This window comes from Orycteropus afer, unplaced genomic scaffold (assembly GCF_000298275.1).
Source record: "Orycteropus afer afer isolate SDZICR_OR568_19922 unplaced genomic scaffold, OryAfe1.0 scaffold00811, whole genome shotgun sequence".
In the NCBI taxonomy this organism is placed as follows: Eukaryota; Metazoa; Chordata; class Mammalia; order Tubulidentata; family Orycteropodidae; genus Orycteropus; species Orycteropus afer.
Genome location: NW_006922398.1, coordinates 400,124 through 408,312, shown reverse-complemented (window position 1 = coordinate 408,312; position 8,189 = coordinate 400,124). Strand labels below are relative to the sequence as shown.

At 37.7% G+C, this 8,189-nt stretch overlaps 1 pseudogene; it reads left to right on the top strand.

The window, feature by feature from the left end:
* Positions 1-8,189, top strand: part of LOC103211890 — a 102,192-nt pseudogene that overhangs the window by 16,238 nt on the left and 77,765 nt on the right.

Sequence of the window (8,189 nt, the reverse complement as noted above, 5' to 3'; positions counted from 1 at the left end):
TAATCTCTAAAATTTATAGAAAATTTCTACAATTTAACAACAAAAAGACAAACAACACAAGTTTTCAAAAGGCAGAGAACATGAACAGGCACTTACCAATGAAAACATTCAGGCAATCCACAAAAGCATGAAGAAATGTTTTAGCTCATTAGTCATTAGATTCAAATTAAAACAATAATGAGATATCATCTCACCTAAGCATTAGTAACAAAGTTAAAAAAAAAAAGAACATATGCTGATGAGGGTATGAAGAGACTGGAACACTAATACACTGATAATAAGACTTTAAAATTGTACAACCACTGTGGAAAATTGTATGACAGTTCCTTAAAAATTGGAAATAGAAATACCATAGATCTAGCAATCCCATTACTGGGTATATATCCTACAGAAATAAGATATAAGTATACCCATGATCATTGCTGCATTATTTGCAATAGAAAAAAGATGGAAACAACCTAAGTGTCCATTGATGGACAAATAAATAAACGAAGAATGGTACATACACACAATAAATACAGCACAATTTTACACATGAGTAAAATTAGCCAATCTGAAAGAAGCATTGTATGAGAACACAACCATAAAAAGTCAAGAGAATGTTTATGTAGAGAAAGAAACATCCTTTGAAGTTTACCAGGGTGGGAAGGAAAAGGAGGTCAAATTCTAACTAGAGGGTAGACACCTGTTAACTTGGGTGCTAATCAAACAAGGAAGGTAATATACAATAAAGGGGAAATCAGCACAAAAAGATCAAGGTAAAGGAAGACACTGGGAAAAACACAAGAGTTAAAGGCAAAAAAGGTAAATACTATAACACGTACAATCCTACAATAACAGTAACAAAAATAACTTCCAAGTAGACACATAGATAGTAGATATGCAAGTAAGTAGATATGATGGAATACCAATTGATATATTTCAACAAATGGATGCCGCATTGGAGGCACTCACTCAGTTATGCCAAGAGATTTGGAAGACAGCTACCTGGCCTACTAACTGGAAGAAATCCATATTTGTACCCATCCCAAAGAAAGGTGATCCCACAGAATGTGGAAATTATAGAACAATATCATTAATATTGCATGCAAGTAAGATCTTACTGAAGATAATTCAAAAACAGTTGCAGCAGTATATTGACAGAGAACTTCCAGAGGTGCCAGCTGGATTCAGAGAGGACGTGGAACAAGGGATATCATAGCTGCTGTCAGATGGATCTTGGCTCAAGGCAAAGAATACCAGAAAGATGTTTACTTGTGTTTATTGACTATGCAAAGGCAATTGATTGTGTGGATCATGACAAATTATGGATAACATTGAGAAGAATGGGAATTCTCAAACACTTGATTGTACTCATGAGGAATCTGTACCTTGACCAGGAGGCTGTCGTTCGAACAGAACAAGGGGACACTACATGATTTAAAATCAAGAAGGGAGTACGTCAGGATTGTATCCTTTTCCCACACTTATTCAATCTATATGCTCAGAAGCTGGAGTATATGAAGAAAAATGTGGCATCAGGATCGGAGGAAGAATCATTAACAATCTGAGATACACAGACGATACAACTTTGCTTGCTGAAAGTGAGGATGACTTGAGGCACTTACTGATGGAGGTTGAAGAATACAGCCTGAAGTATGGATTACATCTCAATGTAAAGAAAACAAAAATGCTCACAACTGGACCAATGAGCAGCATCACAATAAATGGAGAGAAGATTGAGGTTGTCAAAGAATTCACGTTGCTTGGTTCTACAATCGATGCCAATTGAAACAGCAGTCAGGACATTAGACGACGTGTAGCATTGGGAAAGTCAACCACGAAGGAACTCTTTCAAATGCTGAGGAGCAAGGATGTCTCCTTTAGGACTAAAGTGCACCTGACACAAGCCATGATATTTCCAATCACCTTGTATGCATGTGAGAGCTGGACAATGAATAAGGAAGACCGAAGAAGAGTTGATGCTTTTGAGTTGTGGTGCTGGCGAAGAATGCTGAAAGTACCATGGACTGCTGAAAGAACTAACAGATCTGTCCTGGAGGAAGTGCACCCGAAACGCTCCTTGGAAGCGAGGATGGCCAGACTTTGTCTCACCTACTTTGGTCATGTTGTCAGAAGGGACCATTCCCTGGAGAAGGATGTCATGCTTGGTAGGGTGGAGGGTCGACAAAAGAGGGGGAGGCCTTCAACAAGATGGATTGACACTGTGGCTGTGATGATGGGCTCAAGTATAGCAGGGATCATGAGCTGGCACAGGATCGGGCAGTGTTTTGTTCTGCTGTGCATGGGGTCGCTATGAGTTGGAAACGACTCAATGACACCTAACAACAACAAACAGATATGCAAGCTGAACAGGAGTGGGAACGCAACTGGAATTATACCCAAGAACAAGTAGAGGTTTGACAGAGCATATTTCTACATAGGTAAGTATATTGTCGAACAATATCTTTAACATCACACACAAGAAAAATTTTGCTGAAAATAATTTAAAAATAGTAGCAGTACATTGACAGAGAACTGACAGAAATTCAAGCCAGGTTCAGAATAGGACACAGAATGAGGGATATCCTTGTTAATGTCAGATGGATCTTGGCTGAAAGCAAAGAATACCAGATAAATGTTTACCTGTGTTTTATGGACTATACTTAACTATACATATGTGTTGATCGTAACAAATTATGGATAAAATTGCAAAGAATGGGAACTCCAGAACACTTAATTGTGCTCATGAGGAACTTGTACATAGACCAAGATATAGTCATTCAAACAGAACAAAGGGATACTGCACACTTTAAAATCAGGAAAGGTGTGTGTTGGGGATGCATCCTTTCCTCACAATTCAATCTGTATGTTGAGCAAATAATCCAAGAAGCTGGATTATAAGAAGAAAAACATGGCATCAGGAGTGGAGGAAGAAGACTCATTAACAGCCTGTGATGTGCAGATGATACAACCTTGCTTGCTGAATATGCAAAAGGCTTGAAGCAAATACTGATAAAGATCAATGAATACATCTTTCGTTATGGATTTCACCTCAACATAAAGAAAACAAAAATCTTTACAACTGGACCAATAAAAGTAACATCATGGTAAATGGTGAAAAGATTGAAGTTGCCAAGAATTTCATTGTACTTTGATCCCCAGTCAACATCCATGGAAGCAGCAGTCAAGGAATCAGACCATGTATCGCACAGGGCAAATCTGCAAAAGACCTCGTTAAAATGTTACAGAGAAAAGATGCCACTTTGAAAACTAAGGTGCATCTGACTCAAGCCATGGTATTTTCAATCACCTCAGATGAATGTGAAAACTGGACAATGACTAAGGAAGACCACACAAGAATTGATGCATTTGAATTATGGTGTTGGTGCAAAATACTGAATATACAATGGACTGCCAGAAGAATGAACAAATCTCTCATAGAAAAAGGACAGCTAGAATGCTCCTTAGAAGTGAGAATGGCCAGACTTCTTCTCTGGTACTTTGATCATGTTATCAGGAAGGACCATTCCCTGGATGTCATGCTTGGTAAAGTAGAAGGTCAGCAAAAGAAGGGAAGACTATCAATGAGATGAATTGACACAGTGACTACAACAATGGGATCAAGCATGGCAATGGTCGTCAGGATGATGCAGGACCAGACAGTGTTTTGCTCTGCTGTACATAGGGTTACTATGAGTTGAAACCAACTAAAAGACACCTAACAACAAGTATTTGTGATGCAAATATATCCATGAATCTAGTAGAGCATCAAGTCAGATCAGACTCTTAGTGACACCTCCCTGGTTTTCTGAGGTGGTATCACTACAGAAGTAGATTGCCCAACCTTCCTTCCAAGGAGTGGTTGGTGGGTTTGAACTGCCAGACTTCTGGTTAGCAGTCAAATGCCCCAGGCACTATGCTACCAGAGCTCCTAGTAGAGCATTCAAGGGGAAAATTATGTAAAATTCTTAGCCATAACACACCTTGAGGGAATGAGTTCCTGGGTTTGGTGACTCAGAACCTTACTCTCAAAATTTCAAGGTCAACTGGCATAACATACTCCACAAAGACAATGTCCTACATCCTACTTTGGGGAGTAATGACTGGTTTTTAAAAGCTTGTGAGCTGCCATTTAAGGCGCAACTAATGGTCTCTTCACATCCAGAACAATGAAAAGTAAAGAAAATCAAAGATGTGAGTAAAAAATTAGTCCAAAGCACTATGGACTGTGGGAATGCCAGACTCCATGACCCTGAGATCAGAAGAACTAGATGGTTCCCCAGCTACCACTACTGACTGCTCTGAAAGGAATTACAGTGGGAGTTTCTTGATAGAGTGGGAGACAAATGTGGAACAAAACTCAAAATCATGAAAAAGATCAGGCTTACTGGTCTGAGAGAGACTGATGGAACCCCTGAGACTATGGCCCTTAGATACCCTTCAATCCTGGAATTAAACTTACCCCTGTGGCTCAACTTTCAGCCCATAAAGTGAACAATAGTACCCAGGAGGTATGCACTTCTTAGAACAACCAACCACACAAGATGAAAGGGCAGTATTTCTTCAGTGATAAAGCTCAGAAGGCAGAAAGGGATAGGAAAGAAGATGAATGGAAACGGGAAACACAGGGCAGAAATAGAAAGACCGTTATTACATTGAGGGGATTGCAATCAATGTCACAAAACAAAATGTGTATTAATTCTTTAATGGAAACCCAAGCTGCTCTATAAGTTTCACCCACCTCAAAATAAACACTTAAAAATAAATATGTAAATAAACATTTAAAGATTAAAAAAAAAAAAAAAACACTACCGATCACAATGCCTATATGTTGGTCTTCTTGATTGTGTTCCCTTAGTTCCTTAGGCTCTGTTCATTGTTCTTTATTCTTTGATTTTTTTTTTTTTTTTTTTTTCGTGCTTCTCACTCTTGGTAACTTCAATTACCTTATTTACAAGTTTGTTTGCTCCTTTTTCTGCTTCACAAATCTGTTGAAACTTTGTGGTTGAATTTTTTAATTTAATCTATTGTTGTATCATTCAGTTCCAGAATTTCTAAGTGGTTCCTTTGTAGATAATTTATATCCTTTTATTTACATTCCCTACTTGTTCATTTATCATTCTCCTAGTTGCATTATAGTGATACTGCCTTGGAAACCCAAGGAGGGGTCACTATGAGTTGGGTCTGACTTGACGGCACATAACAACAACAACAGTTGCCTTAACTCTTTTTCCATAGTTTCTTTCAGTTCTATATACATATTGAAGACAGTTGATTTAATGTTTTTGTCTATAAGTCCAATATCTGGGCTTCTTCTGAGATTGTTTCTGTTGATATATTTTTTTTATTATTGTGAATGGGACATACTTTCTCTGTATAGTTTGTAATTTTTGTTGATAACTGGACATTTTGAATATTTTAATGTGTTAACTCTGGAAATAATAATCTCCATTCTCACAGACTGCTGTTGTCTTTGTTTAGGATTAAAGTGGTTCATTTGCTTAGTGATTTTTTCTAAACTATATTCCTTATTGTGTATGGTCATTGATCTTTCTGTACTTCTCTCTCCATGAACAGCCAGTACCCTGAAAGAGATATTAATTAATGTCTAAACCTAAAAATAAAAGAAAAATAGGTAAATAAAAGGTGGTCTATCTTCTTAAATGCCTTGTAAAGATGCTGCTCAGGAAGCCACTTCAGTCCAATGCAGTTGAAACAATGGCCAGTCTCTATACCACTCTCTCAATGACCTGACAGGCAGATTAAAACTCAAAACTCCCTGATTAATAGAGGACAAGGTTTTATTGGTGACTCTGCTATAGGCAAGTTGCACCAGAAACATTAGCCACAATTTCCATATATGCCTGTTCTTTGGCAGATCCATCATCTATGGATGAGTGATCATAACTGCAATATAAAACACAAGCATTAAGTGATATTTACTAACCCCTTTTTTCATGAAGTACACCTTTGGATGTTTAACTAATTGTTTTGCCTCCAGAGTTCCAAAATAATTTATTCTAATTGTTCTTGTCAGCCCTATAGTTATATTGGTGGAAGGACTGATTCCTGGAGGCCCCTACTCCATCTTCCATGACAGCACTCCAGGATTCCACTCATCTCCTCTTGCATGATGTCTATTCTTTTTCTTTTTTTTTTAAGAGCCTGTAGCATATTGCTAATACTTACTTTAAACTCAAGTCTGATAAATCCAAAATTTCTGTCTCATCTGAGTCAAGTTCTATTCCTTGCTTTGTCTCTTTAAACTATGTTTTTTCTTGCCTTTTAGCATATTATGTGTTTTATTGTTGTTGAAATCCAGATATGATATATCAGTTAATAGGAACTGAAAAAAAAAAGGCTTTAAGAGGGGAGGGGTTTTTTTTTTTTTTTTTTTTTTTTCCAAATCTGACCCCCCAGCCACTCCTGGGAGCTCTGGTAGCATAGTGGCTAAAGCACTTGACTGCTAACCAGAAGGCTGGTGGTTCAAACCCACCAGCCACTCCTCAGAAGGAAGGTTGGGCAATCCTACTTCCGTAGTGACACTGCCTCGGAAACCCAAGGAGGGGTCTCTATGAGTCGGGGGCAACTCGAGGGCACATAACAACAACAACAACAGGCGTTAGTCTATGTTTTATGTTTTCTATAGTTGTAGATGTTCTAGATGCCATGAAGTCAATTTTTGAGTCATAGCAGTCTCACAAGACAGAGTTGTGAAACCCTATTCACTGTGAGTCTGGTCCGACTGGACAGCACATAACAACAACAACAACAATATAGGGTTTTCTACATTATAATCTTTTCAGGAACAGATTATCAGTTCTTTGTCCTGCAGAGGCACTGGGTAAATTAGAACCTTCAACATTTTGGTTAGCTGCCTCCAAATTCTTACCTGTTCAACCAGGGCTCCTTTCAGTTTCTTCTAGAGTCCTTGTATTTTGTCTCCGTAGTCTCTGGGTTTCCCTAGAAACTGTTGTTTAAATAGAGTCAGAGTCTTTCTCTTCTTTCAGGTGTGATCTTATTACATAGGATTCCTGCTTAAGGGATAGTAAGATGTGGGGAAGAATAAATGTTTTATATTTCTGTTAGTAGCTTTCAGTCATGTAATGGGTCTGTGTCCCTGGATTGTGACTTTCTTAAATGATTTTCAGCTCCCCACCCCCACTTAGGGGAGACAGGAAACCTAGTGGGCCCTGGAATTGAGTATTTCTCTTCTTTTTATGGCAGGCAAAGAAGAGAACACTCTGGACATATTTTAAAATGGTAACTTGTTTTCCTCCTGGTGCTAGAGACATGAGAAAATTTTTCTTTGACTTTTACCTGGAGAACTTCTAGATGTGGGACTCCTAGAGAAAACTATTTAAACTGTTAGAGGTTTCCCTCTAAGGATAGACTTCCAGAATTGTTTAACTCTCAAGCTACTACACATTACCTCTAGCAGTTCACCAATTTATTTCCTAGACATTTCTGCCTCCAGTAGCTTTTCTCCTAGTAAACTGTCTTTCTCTGTATTCATTTGTCTTTATAGTTTTCAGGATGTCAATCTGCATTATCACTTTAATTCTTTGGTGGATCTAAAACTGTCAATTTTCAGCTTTTTTCTTTTAGTAAAGATGGTAGTCATGACTTCCAAGATTTTTACATGTTTTATATGTAAAACCTTCTAATTAGATTTTACTCTATTTGGTTGTCTGCTCTATGCAGAATATTTTTATTAGTTGCCTGGGTAAACTAAACTGCCATAGTTAAAAAAAGAAAAGAAATTTCTAATAGTTTATGTAAGAATCAAATTGACTAAATCTGTGGAAAGAGCCAATGAAGAAGCTCAATATCATCTGTCAGAACAAGGCTGGGCCTGACTGCAAACAAGACCATCAATTTTTCATATGCAAATTCAAGTTAAAGCTAAAGAAAATTAAAACAAGTCCAAGGGAGATAAAATATGACCTTGAGTATATCCCACCTGAATTTAGAGACCATCACAAAAATAGAGTGATGCACCAAACACTAATGAACAAAGAACAGGTGAGTTGTGGTATGACACAAGGATGTCATACATTAAGAAAGCAAAAGGGTCATTCAAAAACCAGGAAAGAAAGAAAAGCCCAAAAAGATGTCAGAAGAGACTCTATAACTTGCTCTTCAACATAGAGTAGGCATAGAGAATGGCAGAAATGATGAAGTAAAAGAGTTGAACAGAAGACTTC